At 49.3% G+C, this 22,459-nt stretch overlaps 2 protein-coding genes and 1 non-coding gene across 13 annotated transcripts in view; 2 read left to right on the top strand and 1 right to left on the bottom strand.

The window, feature by feature from the left end:
* LOC101947369 (IgGFc-binding protein-like) overlaps nt 1-22,459 on the top strand; it is a 365,233-nt gene that overhangs the window by 173,315 nt on the left and 169,459 nt on the right. The gene's annotated exons all lie outside the window — the stretch shown is intronic.
* The window catches only part of LOC135976807 (IgGFc-binding protein-like), a 49,980-nt gene continuing 31,572 nt past the window's right edge, over nt 4,052-22,459 (top strand). The window contains exon 1 of the mRNA XM_065574398.1: nt 4,052-4,220. The gene's annotated coding sequence lies outside the window, so the exon portion shown is untranslated. The remainder of the gene's footprint in view (nt 4,221-22,459) is intronic.
* Nucleotides 5,282-5,434, bottom strand: LOC112060814 (5.8S ribosomal RNA). The gene has a single exon (XR_002889968.1). It is a non-coding gene; the product is annotated as a 5.8S ribosomal RNA (ribosomal RNA).

Below are 22,459 nucleotides of genomic sequence, written 5' to 3'. Positions count from 1 at the left end.
TGCATTGCCAGGTAGTCCTGATATGTGCTGTTGGGCAATGGGATTATGGCTTTAAGAGCCGAAGAGGGCAGTCAGAACCCTCTCCGTTAGCCAGCATGTAAATGGAACAGCTCTGAGGATGTGGGGCTTGTATGGCCCTGATCAGAATCAGAGAGGAGATCCAGGTACCTCCCCAGCCTATGAAACCAAACCCCTGAGACTGAGGAAAGGCGGTGGGGGCAGAAACAGTCTCCTCCGTGGGAGCAAGAACTCTTACTGACTGGAAGGGGAAGCTTCTCTGAGCCCTGATACCCAGGCCAGGGAAATGGTCTCTCTGCCCTCCCATGCCTGGGCCCAGAGGCAGGAGAGGTGGGTTAGACATGCACTGGGCACGGCTGGTCAGGGCTGTGGGCTAGCGTAGGTCTGTCAAGCTCTTCCAGGCCTGCATTCCTGTGGGTCTGTGGTGATGGCAGTGTGGGGACATGAGGCAGTTGCGGGGCCCTGCCCAATCCCTGGCACCCAGTCAAGGGTGGGAAATGCCCAGTCGAAGAGCAGGGTGGTCGCTTGGCAGAGGTAACTACGGCCAGGAAAGAAGGGGGACTTCTCCCCACAGTCTAAGCCTGCCTGATGGCCTGTGAAAATGTGAAGGACCCTGAGCTGGGTGGGGCAAAGCAATACCTGCCTGACCATGCCGGAGCCAACCAGTATGGCTCTAAGTGCCCCTGGGTTTAGCCTGTTTGGAAGCCTCTTGATCAAATGCTTATGTAAGCAGAGTCTAGATGAGCTCTCCCCTGACATCTAGTGGTGAGCTGTGGAAAAAGACTTCAGAAGCTGATCTCATTTGCATGGACACACCCATCCTACCCAGGTGCTCAGCATGATGGGACTGCTTGCCGAAAGGATCACTTGTGGCTGGTGTTGGATTCCCTGACTCCTTGTTATTGGGGCAGGAGTAATAAAGGTTGCTATCCTTGTTGTGTGAACTGAGGGCAGCAGCACTGTACCTGGCATAGCCCAATTGAGGGACTCACCCGCAACTCAACAGCAGCGGTGGCTCTAGGCACCAGCGCTCCAAGTATGTGTCTAGGGTAGCAAGCTGTGGGGGATGCCCTGCTAGTCCCTGTGAGGGTAGCAGTTACAGAGCCTTTGGCAGCATGTCTGCTGGTCCCATAGATTCAGTGGCAATTTGGCAGCGGGTATGCCCAAGCCATGGGACTGGGGACCTCCTGCAGGCACACTGCTGAAAGCCACCTGCCTGCCGTGCCTGGGGTGGCAAAAAAGTTAGAGCTGCCCCTGTTCAACAGCCCTCACTATGCAGGGGAAATGGATTCCAAAGCCCAGTGAGTGGAGTGAGGGTGGGTGCAGGCAGAGGCATATGGTGGGGTGGAGCCTGTTTAAGGGTCCTAGACACCATTTAACCCCTTCTTTCTTAATGGCATCATAAAAGCTAGTTTAGACTTAATTGAGAGTTTTGTTGCATGCTGCAGAGTTGAAATTGCAGATACCTAGATCTAAGTATTAGATCTACTTTGGGGCAGTGTCTCTATTGCAAGAGACTGCCCAGTGTGCACCAGCAGTGAGGTCCCCCACTAACGGCTGAAATCACTGAGAGCTGTGTTATGTGTGTGTGTGTGTCGGGGGGGCCCTGAAGACATCTTGGTGAGTGGGCAGCTGGTGGAGAGGTGTGGCAAGTGGCTGGCAGGGAGGCTGGTGGAAAGGTGTGGCAAGTGTCCAGCAGAGAAGCTAGTGGAGAGGACCAGAGCAGAGGGCCGCAGAGGCGTTGGGGCAATGAGCGAGTGCCCGAGCAGTGCAGCGTGTCAGGTGCCTCCTTACTGCCCCCTGCCTTCCACACAGGGTGGGAGGTGAACTCTGTGGATGAACCACTGAACTCTGGGGCTGCACTGGCCAAGGACAGCAATTGTGAGTGGGATACAGAGAAGTGAGGGGCACGTTAAAGGGCTTTTTGGGTAGCTAGACTTAAGACCCTGAGGGGAAAAGGACACTGTCCAACTTACTTGGGGATGGGTCTTTTGCTCATGGTTTGTGTTTATGAGCCCTAGTTGCAGTGTTTTCCCAAATTAATGCTGAGTTAATTCTCTCCTTTTATTAAAAGTTTTTGCTACACTCAGACTCTGTGCTTGCGAGGGGGAAGTATTGTTAGAGGCGCCCAGGGGGTGGTGTGTAATTGTCCCAGGTCACTGGGTGGGGGCTCAAGCCAGTTTTGTGTTGTATTGTTGAAAAGGAACCCTAGATACTGAACCCGGCCCTTGTTGCTGCTGGCTCCACCTGGCAGAAGAGTTACACTTAAAAATGTTTTGTTACTGTTTGGGTGGGGTGGGTCTTTTGGTGGAAGGTTGCAACGTAACACAACTTTCTCTCCTAGAATTCAGAATGATAGCAGGCAAGAAATCATGGAGCAGGTCCTCAAGGAATCAATTCTGAAGCACTTAGAGGAGAGGAAAGTGATCAGGAACAGTCAGCATGGATTCACCTAGGGCAAGTCATGCCTGACTAACCTAATTGCCTTCTATGAGGAGATAACTGGCTCTGTGGATGAGAGGAAAGCAGTGGATGTGTTATTCCTTGACTTTAGCAAAGTTTTTGATACGGTCTCCCACAGTATTCTTGCCGGCAAGTTAAAGAAGTATGGGCTGGATGAATGGACTATAAGATGGATAGAAAGCTGGCTAGATCGTCGGGCTCAATGGGTAGTGATCAATGGCTCCATGTCTAGTTGGCAGCCGGTTTCAAGCGGAGTGCCCCAAGGGTAGGTCCTGGGGCTGGTTTTGTTTAATATCTTCATTAATGATCTGGAGGATGGCATGGACTGCACTCTCAGCAAGTTTGCAGATGACACTAAACTGGGAGGAGTGGTAGATACACTGGAGGGTAGGGATAGGATACAGAGGGACCTAGACAAATTAGAGGATTGGGCCAAAAGAAACCTGATGAGGTTCAACAAGGACAAGTGCAGAGTCCTGCACTTAGGACGGAAGAATCCCATGCATTGCTACGGACTAGGGACTGAATGGCTAGGAAGAAGTTCTGCAGAAAAGGACCTAGGGGTTACAGTGGACGGGAAGCTGGATATGAGTCAACAGTGTGCCCTTGTTGCCAAGAAGGCTAACGGCATTTTGGGCTGTATAAGTAGGAGCATTGCCAGTAGATCGAGTTACGTGATCATTCCCCTCTATTCGACATTGGTGAGGCCTCATCTGGAGTACTGTGTCCAGTTTTGGGCCCCACACTACAAGAAGGGTGTGGAAAAATTGGAAAGAGTCCAGCGGAGGGCAACAAAAATGATTAGGGGAAGGAGCACATGCCTTATGAGGAGAGGCTGAGGGAACTGGGATTGTTAAGTCTGCAGAAGAGAAGAATGAGGGGGGATTTGATAGCTGCTTTCAACTATCTGAAAGGGGGTTCCAAAGAGGATGGATCTAGACTGTTCTCAGTGGTACCAGATGACAGAACAAGGAGGAATGGTCTCAAGTTGCAGTTGGGGAGGTTTAGGTTGGATATTAGGAAAAACTTTTTCACCAGGAGGGTGGTGAAGCACTGGAATGGGTTACATAGGGAGGTGGTGGAATCTCCTTCCTTAGAGATTTTTAAGGTCAGGCTTGACAAAGCCCTGGCTGGGATGATTTATTTGGGAACTGGTCCTGGTTTGAGCAGGGGGTTGGACTAGATGACCTCCTGAGGTCCCTTCCAACCCTGTTATTCTATGATTCTATGATTTTATGATCAACATCAGAGAGAGAAAAAGCAGGCTTTCCCCCTAAAGCAGACAGGCCCAGTTCCCCACACCTTCCTATAAACTGTCTGTGCAGAGACTTATTGCTGCTCCCAAGCACTTCAGAGCCCCATACCCTGCAAGTGGTACCAGGAAAGTGAGAGTTTGCAGTCCCACCACTATCCTCCACCCCCACACTGACGAATGGATGTTGCCCAATAGGACCATCCCCATAACCTTTGAGATAAGAGTTGATACCAGCGATGACAGTGCAGAGTTTTGAGATATTGATTCCACCTGTCACATTGTTTGGATCTTGAATATTAGGAGCTCAAACTTTGGTCAGTGGGAGTTTTGCCAGTGAGTTCTGTGGAACTGGGGCTTGCCAATTGCTCTCTGTATAAAGAGAAGAGGCAGAGACGGTGAAAGGCAGAGAGAGGGAGATGCAGCGGACAAATCTCTCTCTTGCTGCTTCTCAGAGATAAATCAGCAGCACTGAGGGGGGCTGAAGGTAAGAGATTTTGGCCTGTTCTCTAGTGTTTCAATAGCTGCTGCTTATTTAAACGAGGATTTTAGGGGGGGGCAAGGGAGCTCCGTTGTCCCGGGCCGGCCGACCAAACCCGCCGGGTTGAATCCTCTGGGCAGACTGCACGGACCCCACCCATTTACCTCTTAACAGTTTCACACACTCTTGAACTCTCTGTTCAAAGTTCTTGTTGACTATCGGTCTCATGCTAGTATTTAGCCTTAGATGGAGTTTACCACCAGCTTTGGGCTGCATTCCCAAGCAACCTGACTCCAAGAAGACCCAGTCCTGGTGCTCCGGGGGCCGCTACCGGCCTCACACTGTCCATGGGCTGTGCCTTGATCAGAAGGACTTGGGCCCCCAAGAGCGGCACCAGGGAGTGGGTCTTCTGTACGCCACATTTCCCGCGCGTCTCCATGGGACGGGGATTCGGCGCTGGGCTCTTCCCTGTTCACTCGCCGTTACTGAGGGAATCCTGGTATGTTTCTTTTCCTCCGCTGACTAATATGCTTAAATTCAGTGGGTTGCCATGTCTGATCTGAGGTCGCAGTCGGATGGGGACCCGGGCGTGTGGGGGCACGGCGGACGCCCGCTGCCCCCCACCGCAGAAGCGCTTCGGCCCTGGAGGAGGCCCGATCCAACCAGCTTGAGGAAGAACGGCCCACCGGAGGAGCAAGAGAGAGCATGGAGAGGTGCCGAGACGGGCACGGGCACCGGGGCGAACAGAGGGGGGCGGATGGTGCCAGAAGTACGTGTGGGGGGTGCTGTTGGCCAGGGAGAGGGGAAACGACCAGCAGAGGTGGCGGACGGAGGAGCTGGGGGGGGAGTTTGAACCCCGGGCGCCCTCATGAACCCCTCCTCCTCTCTCTACCGTCACGCATGCGTGCCTCCTGCCCCTTCTCACCCTGACTGACCCCGGTGCCTGTGACACCCCAGCTGCGCTTCCTATGGAGGGCGGCGACGGGGTTGCTCACGGAACTCCACCACCACGGGAGGAGGGCGGCATCCCGCCACCACCGGATCCGCGGGGACGATTGACCTTCAAGCGATGCTCAGACAGGCGTAGCCCCGGGAGGAACCCGGGGCTGCAAGTGCGTTCGAAGTGTCGATGATCAATGTGTCCTGCAATTCACATTAATTCTTGCAGCTAGCTGCGTTCTTCATCGACGCACGAGCCGAGTGATCCACCGCTAAGAGTTGTCACGAGGCTTTTATTTTCGGGAGGCTGGCGCCTTTTTCCCCCCCGCGGCCAAAGCCGTGCCGGCGGGGGGGCGTTCCTTGTCCGCACCGGTCGGGTCCCCGGCCTGCTGTCCCCGAAGGGGACCTCGGGCGGGTTTTGGGGCGGGAGCAGGGGGCCCCCACAGGTCCCTCTTTCTCTCGCCGCCTCAGCCCGCCCGTCCGTCCCCCGGGACGTCCCGCCCGTCTGGGGCAGCCCTCCTCGGTGCCCGCCCTTTGTACGTTACGGTCACAAGTAAAGGTTTAACAACCGAGCCAGAAGGCTCGGGTTTGGGCCAGGCGCTTGGCTCGCAGAGGCCAGGCGGCCGCGGCCACGTGCAGACCAACCCCCCCGCACCAGCCCTTTCGGCTCCCCCCTCACAGAGTGTGGGGTGGGAGTCTGGGTGGAGGGGGGAAAGGCAGACGGGCCCCGGCCTTTCGGCCCCAATGCAGAGAGGAAGGCAGGGTAGCCCCTCTCCGTCTTGGGCTTCCTGTGGACCGGGGGGGCTGGGGTGGGTGGCATGGGGGTACCGAGGAGGCATGGGGGTACCTTCCCTCCTCAGTAGTCCCCCTTCCGCCCTCACCGGGGCCCCCTCGTGGGCGTCCATGGGCCACCTCAGGCAGCACAAGTCTTTGAACCACCACCTTTCCCGGGCCACGGGGCTCATGGAGAGCGCTAGGTACCTGGCTCCTGGGTGAGGGAAACGGTTCCAATCCCTCTGGGGCGTCCGTCCCCCTGCCACCGCTTCCAGCCTACACGGGGGTAGGCCGGCGAGTGATGGACCGCATGCGGAGTGGTGCCCGGCACCCGCCAGCCGGCTCCGCATTACCTCGGGGGGCATCATCCCAGAAGGCGCACCAAGAAACCGCTGCCATGGCCTCGTCTGGTCCTAGGGATCCGGGGTTTCCCTCTGTTCCCGGCGTGTCTGGGAGGCGGACGAGACTGGGGCCACCGACGTTTGCACACCCCCTCCGGTCGCCATCCCGGCCGCACACCCACACTGAGAGCTCCCTGTCCGGGGTCGGTCGCCCACGGCCCGGTCCCCACCGTTCCCCACGCGCCGAAGTGGCAGGGAGGGCGGTCCCAGCGACCAGGGGCAGACCGCATGGGCGGAAGGCGTCTCGGAGGGAATGCGGCTCGGGTATGCGCACAGGGGGGGAAGGCGCGACGGTGGCCCGGCAGAGGACCGGCACGGATGGAGGAGACCCCCTCCACCGACCTCAACCCCCCCCCCCCCCGAGCCGCCTGGGAGGGGGACAGAGCGAGTGCAGAGGGGGCACCCGGTCCTCCCCGTGCACAGGACCCCGTCGGCGGGGTCCCATCCTGCACGTGGGGAGACGTCCAAGGCTTTCTTCAGTCGTCAGCTGCGCGGCCGTCGGGGGACCCCAAGCCGGCCAAGCGCAACCCCGTTAATGATCCTTCTGCAGGTTCACCTACGGAAACCTTGTTACGACTTTTACTTCCTCTAGATAGTCAAGTTTGACCGTCTTCTCGGCGCTCCACCAGGGCCGTGACTGACCCCAGCAGGGCCAATCCGAGGACCTCACTAAACCATCCAATCAGTCATAGCAACGGGCGGTGTGTAGGGCAGGGACTTAATCAACGCGAGCTTATGACCTGCATTTACTGGGAATTCCTTTCAGAGTAGCAGCCGTGTTAGTCTGTATCCGCAAAAAGAAGAACAGGAGGACTTGTGGCACCTTAGAGACTAACAAATTTATTAGAGCATAAGCTTTCGTGGACTACAGCCCACTTCTTCGGATGCATATAGAATGGAACATATATTGAGGAGATATATATACACACATACAGAGAGCATAAACAGGTGGGAGTTGTCTTACCACCTCTGAGAGGCCAATTAATTAAGAGAAAACAAACTTTTGAAGTGATAATCAAGGTAGCTCAGTACAGACAGTTAGATAACAAGTGTGAGCATACTTACAAGGGGAGATGGATTCAATGTTTGTAATGGCTCAGCCATTCCCAGTCCTTATTTAAACCGGAGTTGATTGTGTCTAGTTTGCATATCAATTCTAGCTCAGCAGTTTCTCGTTGGAGTCTGTTTTTGAAGTTTTTCTGTTGTAATATAGCCACCCGCAGGTCTGTCACTGAATGATCAGACAGGTTAAAGTGTTCTCCCACTGGTTTTTGAGTATTTTGATTCCTGATGTCAGATTTGTGTCCATTAATTCTTTTGCGTAGAGACTGTCCGGTTTGGCCAATGTACATGGCAGAGGGGCATTGCTGGCACATGATGGCATATATCACATTGGTAGATGTGCAGGTGAACGAGCCCCTGATGGTATGGCTGATGTGATTAGGTCCTATGATGATGTCACTGGAATAGATATGTGGACAGAGTTGGCATCGGGGTTTGTTACAAGGATAGGTTCCTGGGTTAGTGGTTTTGTTCAGTGATGTGTGGTTGCTGGTGAGTATTTGCTTTAGGTTCGGGGGTTGTCTGTAAGCGAGGACAGGTCTGTCTCCCAAGATCTGTGAGAGTAAAGGATCATCTTTCAGGATAGGTTGTAGATCTCTGATGATGCGCTTGAGAGGTTTTAGTTGGGGGCTGAAGGTGACAGCTAGTGGTGTTCTGTTATTTTCTTTGTTGGGCCTGTCTTGTAGGAGGTGACTTCTGGGTACTCGTCTGGCTCTGTCAATCTGTTTTTTCACTTCAGCAGGTGGGTATTGTAGTTTTAAGAATGCTTGATAGAGATCTTGTAGGTGCTTGTCTCTATCCGAGGGATTGGAGCAAATGCGGTTATATCTTAGAGCTTGGCTGTAGACAATGGATCGTGTGGTGTGTCCTGGATGGAAGCTGGAGGCATGTAGGTAAGTGTAGCGGTCAGTAGGTTTCCGATATAGGGTGGTATTTATGTGACCATCGCTTATTAGCACAGTAGTGTCCAGGAAATGGACCGCTTGTGTGGATTGATCTAGGCTGAGGTTGATGGTGGGATGGAAATTATTGAAATCATGGTGAAATTCCTCAAGGGCTTCTTTTCCATGGGTCCAGATGATGAAGATGTCATCAATGTAGCGCAAGTAGAGTAGGGGCGTTAGGGGACGAGAGCTAAGGAAGCGTTGTTCTAAGTCAGCCATAAAAATGTTGGCATATTGTGGGGCCATACGGGTACCCATAGCAGTGCCGCTGACTTGAAGGTATATATTGTCCCCAAATGTGAAATAGTTGTGGGTGAGGACAAAATCACAAAGTTCAGCCACCAGGTTAGCTGTGACATTATCAGGGATACTGTTCCTGATAGCTTGTAGTCCATCTTTGTGTGGAATATTGGTGTAGAGGGCTTCTACGTCCATAGTGGCCAGGATGGTGTTTTCTGGAAGATCACCGATGGATTGTAGTTTCCTCAGGAAGTCAGTGGTGTCTCGAAGATAGCTGGGAGTGCTGGTAGCGTAGGGTCTGAGGAGAGTCTACATAACCAGACAAGCCTGATGTTAGGGTGCCAATGCCTGAGATGATGGGGCGTCCAGGATATCCAGGTTTATGGATCTTGGGTAGCAAATAGAATACCCCTGGTCGGGGTTCTAGGCATGTGTCTGTACAGATTTGTTCCTGTGCTTTGTCAGGGAGTTTTTTTAGCAGATGGTGTAGTTTCTTTAGGTAATCCTCAGTGGGATCAGAGGATAATGGCCTGTAGAATGTGGTGTTAGAGAGCTGTCTAGTAGCCTCCTGGTCATATTCCAATTTATTCATGATGACGACAGCACCTCCTTTATCAGCCTTTTGGATTATGATGTCAGGGTTGTTTCTGAGGCTGTAGATGGCGTTGTGTTCTGCATGGCTGAGGTTATGTGGCAAGTGCTGTTGCTTTTCCACAATTTCAGCCTTTGCACGTCGACGGAAGCAATCTATGTAGAAATCCAGTCTGTTGTTTCGACCGTCCGGAGGAGTCCACGCAGAATCCTTTTTTTTGTAGTGCTGGTAGGGAGGATTCTGTGGGTTAGTATGCTGTTCAGAGGTATGTTGGAAATATTCTTTGAGTCGGAGACGTCGAAAGTAGGATTCTAGGTCACCGCAGAACTGTATCATATTCATGGGTCTGGAGGGACAAAAGGAGAGGCCCCGAGATAGGACAGACTCTTCTGCTGGGCTAAGAGTATAGCTGGAAAGATTAACAATATTGCTGGGTGGGTTAAGGGAACTGCTGTTGTGGCTGCTTGTGGCATGTAGCAGTTTAGATAGTTTAGTGTCCTTTTTCCTTTGTAGAGAGGCAAAGTTTGTCTTGTAAATGGCTTGTCTAGTTTTTGTAAAGGAATTCCTTGTTCAAATAAAATTAGAAATTGCTGCACTGGATCAGAATAATGGTCCATCTTCCGCCCCATGGTGGACAAATATGCCATAACTGGCCTGTGGGGGAAATTTCATCCTAGCCCCAGTTAGAGAGTAGCTCCCCAATGCGCTGACCAATAAGGTGCTGGTATCCTTTATATAATTTTGATCCCAACTAGTTTGACTGTGGAAGGTCTTATTGATATACAATACTAATCAATACTTTCCCTTAGTGATCTGTCTTAGGTATGTATGTGGCCCCCATTACTAAAATACTGGAGCGCGTCATAATGTATTTATTCTCAGGACACACCTGGGAGGTGGGAAACTGGTATTAGCCCCATTTTACAGACACCAAACTGCAATCCAGAGAGATTAAGCAGCTGGGTGGTGTGATTTCCAGCTTGGTTTGACACACCCACCCGCACTCTGCTTGACTCAGCGTGCTAAAAGTAGTGTTGTGGTTGTGGTCTAGCTGCCCATGTCCAGTCCTGCCCAACCCCCTGGGTCAGTACTCTAGCAGCTAGCCCGTTCCAGAGCCCACCGTGGCCATGCTGTTATTTTAGCAGAGCTAGTGTGTGTATGTCTATCAGAGCCGGGAGTTACATCTCTCAACTGCTGTGTGGACATATCCTAAGTGACTTGCCCCAGGTCACAGAGGAAGTCTGTGGCAGGGTCGGTACATGAGTCTATTAAGACTCAGGCTAATACCCTAAGCACTGGAGCATCCTTCCTCTCAATAACCAAGAAAAAAAATGTATGTCCTTTTATCACTTGTCAGTCTGTTGCTATTTCAATTCAAGTGTCCCCTTGTTACATTGGAAGGGGGAATAAATGGGAACTGCCAATAGACCCAGGCATTATTTTATAGTTTTGCTGAAAGCTAAGGATCTCCCAGAATTTCCCAAAGTTTTCCTAGATGCATTGGCTGACACTCAGCTAGACAGAGGCAAGGTGGGTGAGGTGATATCTTTTATTGGACCAACTTCTGTTGCTGGAAGGGACAAACTTCACAGGAAAGGTAACCAGAGTATCCAAGCTAAATACAAGGAGGGAGAGACTGGTAAGCATAAGGAGTTAACACATGTTGCAAGAAACCACTTGAAATCAAGTAGACGATTACCACCTGGCAGGCATAGGACAAAGGAGGGTTAGTAAGTTACAAATTGTTGTAATGATCCATAAAACCAGTGTCTCTGCTGAGTGTCTAGCACAGTTATGGATTTAAATTCCCAGGCTCATTTTTTGAAGATGTTGTGCGGATTTGCTTTGAGGACAAGGCCTGAGAGCTCAGTTTGGAGAAATCTTTCTTGAACGGCCTCTTCTGGCCTTCAAACAATTTTCCAGCCATGTCAAGCTCATCATCAGAAGCAAACTCCCCACGGAGCTAGATATGCCAGGGGTGGCCCATCCATATAGGAGAACTAGGCAGTCGCCTAGGGTGCCAAGTTAAACGGGGTGCCCAATTCGAGGGAAAAAATCAAATTTTAAAAAAATAAAGTGAAAAAAAATGAAAAAAATACAAATAAAATAACAAAGATGTCATTATTTCAATTCCCATGTGCATACAGCCAGAATATGAATTATGAATCATTTCTCTACATTTCTGAGAATTTATTAATATGCCAAATCTTTTATTTACTGCAAAAATAAATAATATTTTAGTGATTTTTTTTCCAATTTGCGACTTAGTGTCAAGATGACCCACTCCACAATTTTGATATGCAATAACACAGCCACAATAAAACACATCTGCCAGTGGCAAAAGCTACAATGCTAGTGACACCTAACTCGAATGTACATCAAGGTTGCATAGCTGGAAATTCATGTCGAGCGGAGATATTGCGAGTTGATACATATCAAACAATCATTTTAACACACGTCGTGGGTAGATGGTTAAGAATCGAGAGAATACTCCAGAAAATTGTGTTTCTTGGTGCCAAAGAATAAAGAATAACGTCTTTCAGCATTATAAATCCAAAATGTGAGTATCTTTAAGCGTTATTAAAACCTTAGCATTATTATCGGGCTGTATGATTATGAACTTTTCTTTGTTATAACTGGTTCACATGTAATAAATAAGATCCATAAAAGAAAAATAACAGCATTAACGCTTAATAGACTACGAAAGTGATGACGTCATACTCCAAGTGGGTAACAGTGAGGAAGGGGATTACTTTCCAAACAACCGGTGTCAGATTATAACATAGAAAAAGGTCATTTTGTTTCCGTGTAAATGCTGTAACTAACTGTTTTAATAGGTAAGTGAGTGTATGTTACTAATGATTGAATCTTTAAGCAGTGGAAAGACGTGTTGGGATGACTGCAATGTGGTTTAAATCATCAACCATGTGGTGGGTGTGTCAGCCATCCTTAACGCTATAATGCTTGCAGTCAGGAGCACAGTTAGTACATAACAATATTCAAATGCCCAATGTCAGAAAGAGGAAAAAGAAAACCCTCAGAAGCTGAGTATCGTAAACAAAAGGCTGAGAAGGAAAAGGACCAAGCAAAACAGCAGGGATTCTTCCTGAAATATCTTCTCTTTAATCCAAATAAATATGGAAGCAGTTCACAGCATCAAGATGAAGGAATTTTACTTCGAGATGAGGGTAGCTCACATCCACAAAAAAAGCAGTTTGGAAACACAAGATGATGGAAACTTACTTCTAGATGAAGGCAGCTTACAGCATCAGACTGATATGGAAGTGGAGAAAATTTATTCACCTTCAGAGACACATACAGAAATGGAAGTAAATGAAGTAGAAGGAAGAAAGGATGAGGAAGTTACAAACAGGTTACAATATGGGAACCCTGCTTCATGGCCCAGATGTGATGACAGTGTGCGGCAAATTCTTGTGGAACATGGACCCAAACAAGTTCATGAATTTCCCTTCCCTAAGGATGGAAATAAAAGAAAATTGTCTGCTCATCATTATAAGAGGAAACTCATTAATGGGGAAGAAATTCATCGAAACTGGTTACAATATTCAGTGTCGAAGGACTCTGTGTTTTGCTTTTGCTGCAAGTTGTTTAGAAATCAAGCAGTTGGTACATCACTTACTGAAAATGGTTTGAAGCACTGGAAAAACATATCTTCAATTCTCTCTTCACATGAAAGAAGTACAGAACATTTGGAATGTTTTCAAAATTGGAAAGAACTTCAATTATGGTTGAAAAAAGGAAAAACTATCCATCAAGAAAATGTACGAGTGATCAAGGAAAAAGAAGAATGTTGGCAACAAATATTAGAGCATCTGATTGCTTTAGTGAGAGTTCTCGGTGAGCAAAATTTAGCATTTCACCGCCATGGTAGAAATGAAACATTATACACTCCAGGTAATGGAAACTTTTTAAAATTTGTTGAATACCTAGCTTTGTTTGATCCAGTCATGAAGGAGCATCTACATAAAATAACTGATCATGAAACACAGGTTCATTACTTAGGAAAAAATATGCAGAATGAACTGATTCAAATCCCAGCAAATACCATTAAAAAGAAAATTGTAGATGCTGCCCATTCTGCAAAATACTTTTCAATAATACTGGACTGTACACCAGATGTGAGTCATGTTGAACAAATGACGACGATCATTTGTTTTGTGGATATGGAAAAGTCTGCAGATGAAGATAATGTTGAAGTGCTCATAAAGGAACATTTTTTGGGTTTCGTACCACTGAAGGAGACGACTGGAGCATTTATGACTGAAACTATTCTACAAGAGCTTGAAACAATGTCATTATCTGTTGAAAACTTACGTGGCCAAGACTAGGATAATGGGAGTAATATGAAGGGTAAAGACAATGGCAAAGGAGAATGATGGAAATCAATCCTAGGGCCTTTTTCGTTCCTTGCAGTGCGCATTCTCTGAATTTGGTTGTCAATGATGCTGCTAGATGCTGTTTTGAGGCAAGCAGTTTCTTTGACCTGGTGCAACATGTTTATGTGTTTTTCTCAGGCTCAACACGCTCTTGGGAGAGTCTGAGTCGCCATGTGAATTCTCTAACTGTGAAACCACTTAGTTAGTGATGGGAGAGTTGCATTGATGCTTTAAGTCTCTTGGCTATGAACTTGGAAACATTTATGATGCCCTAATTGAAATTTCTAATGGTACTACCTTTACTGGATCATCTGGCAATACGGCACATTCAGATGCAGAAGCTCTTGCAAATTGCCTTTCCAAGTTCAAATTTGTGACTTCCCTCATTTTGTGGTATAATATCCTTTTCGAGATTAACCCCACTAGTAAGCAGCTTTAGGAAAAGAACTTGAACATACATTCTGCTATTCAAAAACTTCAGCAAACTAAAAATATTCTAGAGGAATTCAGAAGTGATGAAGGGTTTGAAAGAACACTGGTAGATTCTCCCAAGCTCGCTGAAGAAATAGACTTTCCAACAGAATTTGAACCAGAGTCGGTTTGCATTCGGCAAAAGAAACAGCAGGTTTCGTATGAAGGATGAAACACACCCATTCAGAACCCAAAACAAAGGTTCAAAGTGAATTGATACTGCTATTCACTCGGTTGACGAAAGATTTCAACAGATGCAGCAGCTAGTCAATATTTAGCTTTCTATATGATATCCACAGCTTGCAAAAGAAAACAGCAAAACAGATAAGAGAATTTTGTATAAAACTGGAGTCGGCATTGACTCATGAAAATTCAAAAGACATTGATGCTACTGCCCTTGGGGTTTGGGGGTGGGGGGCACCGATTGCATGGTTTGCCTAGGGCTCCAGTTGCTGGCAGTTAGTCTAGGGCCACCCCTGGGACACACCAATTCAACGTGGCACCAGACCCTGCCAGAATAACAGATGCAAAACCTGCAGACATATCTCCACTACTACAATGATCAACAGAGCCCTGAAAATCCATGTATATCATAGAATCATAGAAGATTAGGATTGGAAGAGACCTCAGGAGGTCATCCAGTCCAACCCCCTGCTCAAAGCAGGACCAACACCAACTAAATCATCCCAGCCAGGGCTTTGTCAAGCCAGGCTGTAGTGAGTCGGTGTGGCTCCCCTCCTGCCCAGAAGAGGGAGCCCACGTGCAGGCACCAGAGTGGGTGGGACCACCACCGCCTGTCCCCGCCCCCCGGAAGTCAAGGGGCGGGACAGGAAGTATAAAGGCCGGCCGCCAGAGCTCAGTCTGCGGCCAGCCACCACAGGGAGCAGACGTGCGGCCGGGAGCTCCCGGCCAGGAGACCGCCGAAGACCGAGGCCTGGACCCTAGCTGGCCTGAGCTACCCCGGGCACGCTACGAGGAGGAGCCGCCGGAGCCCGTCCGCTCCCGTCACTGGGAGAATCCCTGGGAACCCCACCCCACCAACCCTGAGGGTGAGACTGCACCCGAACCCCTCCGCCCCTGCTGCTACCCAGAGGAGCCGCCCGAGGACTGTTGGCCTGACTTCCCGGCAGAGCTACCGGACCTGCCACCGAGCCCTGGCCGAGAGGAGCCCATGCAAATGGACTGGCCCGAGCCCGGCGCGACGAACGAGGTAGGCTTTGAGGGGGATCGTGGAAGTAGCCCGGGGGTAGCCGACCCCGGTCCGGCTGCAACCGAGTGTGAGCCAATGTCAGTGTGTTGCGGTCTGGATACCCCACTGACCAGCAGCGGCAGTAACCGCTGCTAGGGCCCCGGGCTGGAACGCAGTGGAGTGGGTGGGCCTGCGTTCCCCCCTGCCACCCCCACTCACGGGTGGCAGGCTTCCCCCTCACCCAACGCTCGGCTACAGAAAGCCTAGGCGTGCCTTACCTGAGCTTAACCGTGTTTGCCCCGCCCTGATCCAGGGCCTGGGCTCCTGAACTGCTTGCTCGCTCAGCCCCCTGCAAACAAGGGCCTGAGCTTAACTGTGTTTGCCCCGCCCTGATCCAGGGCCTGGGCTCCTGAACTGCTTGCTCACTCAGCCCCCTGCGAACAAGGGCCTGAGCTTAACTGTGTTTGCCCCGCCCTGATCCAGGGCCTGTGCTCCTGAACTGCTTGCTCGCTCAGCCCCCTGCAAACAAGGGCCTGAGCTTTACTGTGTTTGCTCCGCCCCTGCAGTCAAGGGCCTGAGCTTTAACTGTGGTTGCTCCGGCCCTGCACCAAAGAGCCGGAGCTTCGGGACTAACTGACTGCTTGTTCCCACAGTAGTGAGTCGGTGTGGCTCCCCTCCTGCCCGGAAGGGTCGAGCCCCGGCTAGGACCTATTACACAGGCCTTAAAAACCTCTAAGGAAGAAGATTCCACCACCTCCCTAGGTAGCCCATTCCAGTGCTTCACCATCCTCCTAGTGAAATAATGTTTCCTAATAGCCAACCTAGACCTCCCGCACTGCAACTTGAGAGCATTGCTTCTTGTTCTGTCATCTGCCACCACTGAGAACAGCCGAGCTCCATCCTCTTTGGAACCCCCCGTCAGGTAGTTGAAGGCTGCTATCAAATCCTCCAAAAAGAAGAACAGGAGTACTTGTGGCACCTTAGAGACTAACAAATTTATTAGAGCATAAGCTTTCGTGGACTACAGCCCACTTCTTCGGATGCATATAGAATGGAACATATATTGAGGAGATATATATACACACATACAGAGAGTATAAACAGGTGGGAGTTGTCTTACCAACTCTGAGAGGCCAATTAATTAAGAGAAAAAAAACTTTTGAAGTGATAATCAAGCTAGCCCAGTACAGACAGTTTGATAAGAAGTGTGAGAATACTTACAAGGGGAGATAGATTCAATGTTTGTAATGGCTCAGCCATTCCCAGTCCTTATTCAAACCGGAGTTGATTGTGTCTAGTTTGCATATCAATTCTAGCTCAGCAGTCTCTCGTTGGAGTCTGTTTTTGAAGTTTTTCTGTTGTAATATAGCCACCGCAGGTCTGTCACTGAATGACCAGACAGGTTAAAGTGTTCTCCCACTGGTTTTTGAGTATTTTGATTCTTAAAACTACAATACCCACCTGCTGAGGTGAAAACACAGATTGACAGAGCCAGACGAGTACCCAGAAGTCACCTCCTACAAGACAGGCCCAACAAAGAAAATAACAGAACACCACTAGCTGTCACCTTCAGCCCCCAACTAAAACCTCTCCAGCGCATCATCAGAGATCTACAACCTATCCTGAAAGATGATCCTTTACTCTCTTGGGAGACAGACCTGTCCTCGCTTACAGACAACCCCCCAACCTAAAGCAAATACTCACCAGCAACCACACATCACTGAACAAAACCACTAACCCAGGAACCTATCCTTGTAACAAACCCCGATGCCAACTCTGTCCACATATCTATTCAAGTGACATCATCATAGGACCTAATCACATCAGCCATACCATCAGGGGCTCGTTCACCTGCACATCTACCAAAGTGATATGTGCCAGCAATGCCCCTCTGCCATGTACATTGGCCAAACCGGACAGTCTCTACGCAAAAGAATTAATAGACACAAATCTGACATCAGGAATCAAAATACTCAAAAACCAGTGGGAGAACACTTTAACCTGTCTGGTCATTCAGTGACAGACCTGCGGGTGGCTATATTACAACAGAAAAACTTCAAAAACAGACTCCAACGAGAGACTGCTGAGCTAGAATTGATATGCAAACTAGACACAATCAACTCCGGTTTGAATAAGGACTGGGAATGGCTGAGCCATTACAAACATTGCATCTATCTCCCCTTGTAAGTATTCTCACACCTCTTATCAAACTGTCTGTACTGGGCTAGCTTGATTATCACTTCAAAAGTTTTTTTTCTCTTAATTAATTGGCCTCTCAGAGTTGGTAAGACAACTCCCACCTGTTTATGCTCTCTGTATGTGTGTATATATATCTCCTCAATATATGTTCCATTCTATATGCATCCAAAGAAGTGGGCTGTAGTCCACGAAAGCTTATGCTCTAATAAATTTGTTAGTCTCTAAGGTGCCACAAGTACTCCTGTTCTTCTTTTTGCAGATACAGACTAACACGGCTGCTACTCTGAAACCTATCAAATCCTCCCTCACTCTTCTTTTGTGCAGACTAAATAACCCCAGTTCCCTCAGCCTCTCCTCATAAGTCATATGCCTCAGCCCCCTAATCATTTTTGTTGCCCTCCACTGGACTCTCTCCAGTTTGTCCACATCCCTTCTGTAGTGGGGGGACCAAAACTGGATGCAATACTCCAGGTGTGGCCTCACCAGTGCCGAATAGAGGGGAATAATCACTTCCCTCGATCTGCTGGCAATGCTCCTACTAATACAGCCCAATATGCCCTTGGCCTGCTTGGCAACAAGGGCACACTGTTGACTCATATCCAGCTTTTCATCTACCATAATCCCTAGGTCCCTTTCTGCAGAACTGCTGCCTAGCCATTCAGTGCCTAGTCTGTAACAGTGCATGGGATTCTTCCATCCTAAGTGCCGGACTTTGCACTTGTCCTTGTTGAACCTCATCAGATTTCTTTTGGCCCAATCCTCTAATTTGTCTAGGTCACTCTGGACCCTATCCCTACCCTCTGGTGTATCTACCTCTCCTCCCAGCTTAGTGTCATCTGTGAACTTGCTGAGTGTGCAATTCATCCCATCATCCAGATCATTGATAAAGACGTTGAACAAAACAGGAGCCAGGACCGACTCTTTGGGCACTCCGCTTGTTACTGCCTGCCAATTAGTCATCGAGCCGTTGATCACTACCTGTTGAGCCCGACAATCTAGCCAGCTTTCTATCCACCTTATAGTCCATTCATCCAACCCATACTTTTTTAACTTGCTGGCAAGAATACTGTGGGAGACCGTATCAAAATCTTTGCTAAAGTCAAGATATATAACATCCATCACTTTCCCCATATTCACAGAGCCAGTTATCTCATCATAGAAGGCAATCAGGTTGGTCAGGCATGACTTGCCCTTGGTGAATCCATGCTGACTGTTCCTGATCACCTTCCTCTCCTCCAAATGCTTCAAAACGGATTTTTTGAGGATCTGTTCCATGATTTTGCCAGGGACTGAAGTGAGGCTGACTGGTTTATAGTTCCTTGGGTTCTCTTTCTTCCCTTTTTAAAATATGGGCACTATATTTACCTTTTTCCAGTACTCTGGGACCTACAAATGTTCAAAGATAATGGCCAATGGCTATGCAATCACATCATCCAACTCCCTCAGCATCCTTGGATGCATTAGATCTGGACCCATGGACCTCTGCACGTCCAGCTTTTCTAAATGGTCCTTAATCTGTTCTTTCACCACTGAGGGCTGCTCACCTCCTCCCCATATTGTGTTGCCCAGTGCAGCAGTCTGGGAACTGACCTTGTTTGTGAAGACCAAGGCAAAAAAAGCATTGAGTACATTAGCTTTTTCCACATCCTCTCTCACTAGGTTGCCTCCCCGATTCAGTAAGGGACCCCCACTTTCCATGACCTTCTTGTTGCTAACATACCTGTAGAAACCCTTCCTGTAACATAGAATCATAAAATATCAGGGTTGGAAGGGACCTCAGGAGGTCATTTAGCCCAACCCCCTGCTCAAAGCAGGACCAATCCCTGACTAAATCATCCCAGACAGGGCTTTGTCAAGCCTGACCTTAAAAAACTCTAAGGAAGGAGATTCCACCACCTCCCTAGGTAACCCATTCCAGTGCTTCACCACCCTCTTAGTGAAATAGTATTTCCTAATATCCAACCTAAACCTCCCCCACTGCAACTTGAGATCATTACTACTCCTTCTGTCATCTGCTATCACTGAGAACAGTCTAGATCCATCCTCTTTGGAACCCCCTTTCAGGTAGTTGAAAGCAGCTATCAAATCCCCCCTCATTCTTCTCTTCTGCAGACTAAATAATCCCAGTTCCCTCAGCCTCGCCTCAGAAGTCAGGTGCTCCAGACCCCTAATCATTTTTGTTGCCCTCCACCGGACTCCTTCCAATTTTTCCACATCTTTCTTGTAGTGTAGGGCCCAAAATTGGACACAGTACTCCAGGTGAGGCCTCACCAATGCCGAATAGAGGGGAATGATCACATCCCTTGATCTGCTGGCAATGCTCCTACTTATACAGCCCAAAATGCCAGTAGCCTTCTTGGCAACAAGGGCACACTGTTGACTCATATCCAACTTCTCATCCACTGTAACCCCTAGGTCTTTTTCTGCAGCACTGCTGCCTAGCCATTCGGTCCCTAGTCTGTAACAGTGCATGGAATTCTTCCATCCTAAGTGCAGGACTCTGCACTTGTCCTTGTTGAACCTTATCAGATTTCTTTTGGCCCAATCCTCTATAATTTGTCTAGGTCCCTCTGTATCCTATCCCTACCCTCCAGCGTATCTACCACTCCTCCCACTTTAGTGTCATCTGCAAACTTGCTGAGGGTGCAGTCCATGCCATCCTCCAGATCATTAATGAAGATATTGAACAAAACCAGCCCCAGGACCGACCCTTGGGGCACTCCACTTGATACCAGCTGCCAACTAGACATGGAACCATTGATCACTACCTGTTGAACCCGATGATCTAGCCAGCTTTCTATCCACCTTATAGTCCATTTATTCAGCCCATACCTCTTTAACTTGCTGGCAAGAATATTGTGGGAGACCGTATCAAAAGCTTTGCTAAAGTCAAGGAATAACACGTCCACTGCTTCCCCTCACCCACAGAGCCAGTTATCTCATCATCTTACCCTTCATGTCCCTTGCTAGCTGCAATTCCAATTGTGCCTTGGCCTTCCTGATTACACCCCTGCATGCTCTAGCCATGTTTTTATACTCCTCCCTAGTCATCTGTACAAATTTCCACTTCTTCTAAGCTTCCTTTTTGAGTTTAAGCTCACTGAAGATTTCACTGTTAAGCCAAGCTGGTTGCCTGCCATATTTGCTATTCTTTCTGCACTTTGGGATGGTTTGTTCCTGCACCCTCAATAAGGCTTCTATAAAATACAGCCAGCTCTCCTGGACTCCTTGCCCCCTTATATTACCTTCCCAGGGGATCCTGCCCATCATTTCCCTAAGGGAGTCTAAGTCTGCTTTTCTGAAGTCCAGGGTCCATATTTTGCTACTCTCCTTTCTTCCTTTTGTGATGATCCTGAACTCAACCATCTCATGGTCACTGCTGCCTAGATTGCCACCTACTTCTACTTCCCATACCAATTATTCCAATTTTGTAAGCAGCAGGTCAAGAGGAGCATGGTCCCTAGTCAGTTGCTCCAGCACTTGTACCAGGTAGTTGTCCCCAACACTCTTCAAAACCTTCCTGGATTGTCTGTGCACTGCTGTATTGCTCTCCCAGGAGATGTCAGGGTGATTGAAGTCTCCCATTAGTACAAGGGCCTGTGATTTGGAAATGTCAGTTAGTTGTCCGAAGAAAGCCTTGGCTACCTCACTGTTCTTATCCGGTGGTCTATAGCACATGCCCACCACGGCATCACCCTTGTTGCTCTAGCCTATAAACTTAACCCAAAGACTCTCAACAGGCTTTTCTCCAGTTTCAAATTGGAGCTATGAGCAGTCATACTGCTCTCTTACATACAGTGCAACTCCTCCACATTTCCTCCCATACTGTCCTTCCTGAACAGTTTATACCCATCCATGACAGGACAGTGCTCCAGTGATGTGAACTGCCCCACCAAGTTTGTTATTCCAATCATGTCATAGTTCTTTGTGCCAGGACTTCCAATTCTTCCTGTTTGTTTCCCAGGCTTCTTGGGTTCATGTACATGCACCTAAGATAACTAGCCGATTGCTCTACTTTCTTAGTATGAATCAGGAGGCTTCCCGTCTTGCACCCTCCTCCTTGTGTTTCCTCCGGTATCCCACTCCTCCACTTACCTCTAGGTTTAGATCACCATCCCCCGGTGAACCTAGTTTTACGCCCTCCTCACTAGGTTAGCAATCCTGCCTGCGAAGATGCTCTTCCCTCTCTTCGTTACATGGATCCCATCTCTTCCTAGCAAACTTTCTTCCTGGAACAACATCCCATGGTTGAAGAATCCAAAACCTTCTCTCCGACACCACCTGCATAACCATGCATTCACCTGCACAATTTGACTGTTCCTACCTGGGCCTTTTCCTTCAACAGGGAGGATGGACGAGAACACAACTTGCGCCTCAAACTCCTATATCCTTCTTCCCAGAGCCACGTAGTCTGCAGTGGATGTGGATAGCCACGGACCATTTTTGTGGATAGTGGCTCGGATGCATATGCCACCATGCAGGACTCTACTTACCAGCAGTGCCTGGCCCGTGGCATCCAGCTCGGGCAGCCCAGGGGGCGCAGTACGCTCGGGGACGGCAGCAGCAGCCAGTGGCTGGGGCTGGGCGGCAGGTCGGAGTTGGGGCTGTTCAGCACCCGCTTGCTGCACTGCTTCCTGTTCAGCAGCTCGGGCCCTCGGGCAGCACCAGCATCCGCATCATGGCCCAGCCAGCAGCACTGGCCCCACTCCCAGTCCCAGGTCTGGCCACCAGCTCCTGGGCAGTAAGGCCAGCCCCCAGCCATGGGGATTGGAGTGGGCGGGGCCCTGGTGCCCCACCCCTCCGCCCCACTGTGATGCAACATGCACTGCTGCTGCATATATTATTATTATTATTATTACTATTATTGCCATGTGCCGTCACTTGAGAGCCCCCGGGAGCAGCATGTGATGCAACTCCCCTTCCCCCAAGTTCCCCCTCCATGCCGCCCGTTCTCCTCGAGACTCTGCCCCTGCACTGCCCCTTACCCCAATCCCTACCCTCGCGCTGCCTCTTCCCTGCAAGACCCCCCCCCCTTGT

Source organism: Chrysemys picta, chromosome 20, assembly GCF_011386835.1.
Source record: "Chrysemys picta bellii isolate R12L10 chromosome 20, ASM1138683v2, whole genome shotgun sequence".
NCBI classification, from domain to species: Eukaryota; Metazoa; Chordata; order Testudines; family Emydidae; genus Chrysemys; species Chrysemys picta.
Note: the sequence above shows the minus strand (reverse complement) of the source record. Positions and strands in the feature narration are given on the sequence as shown.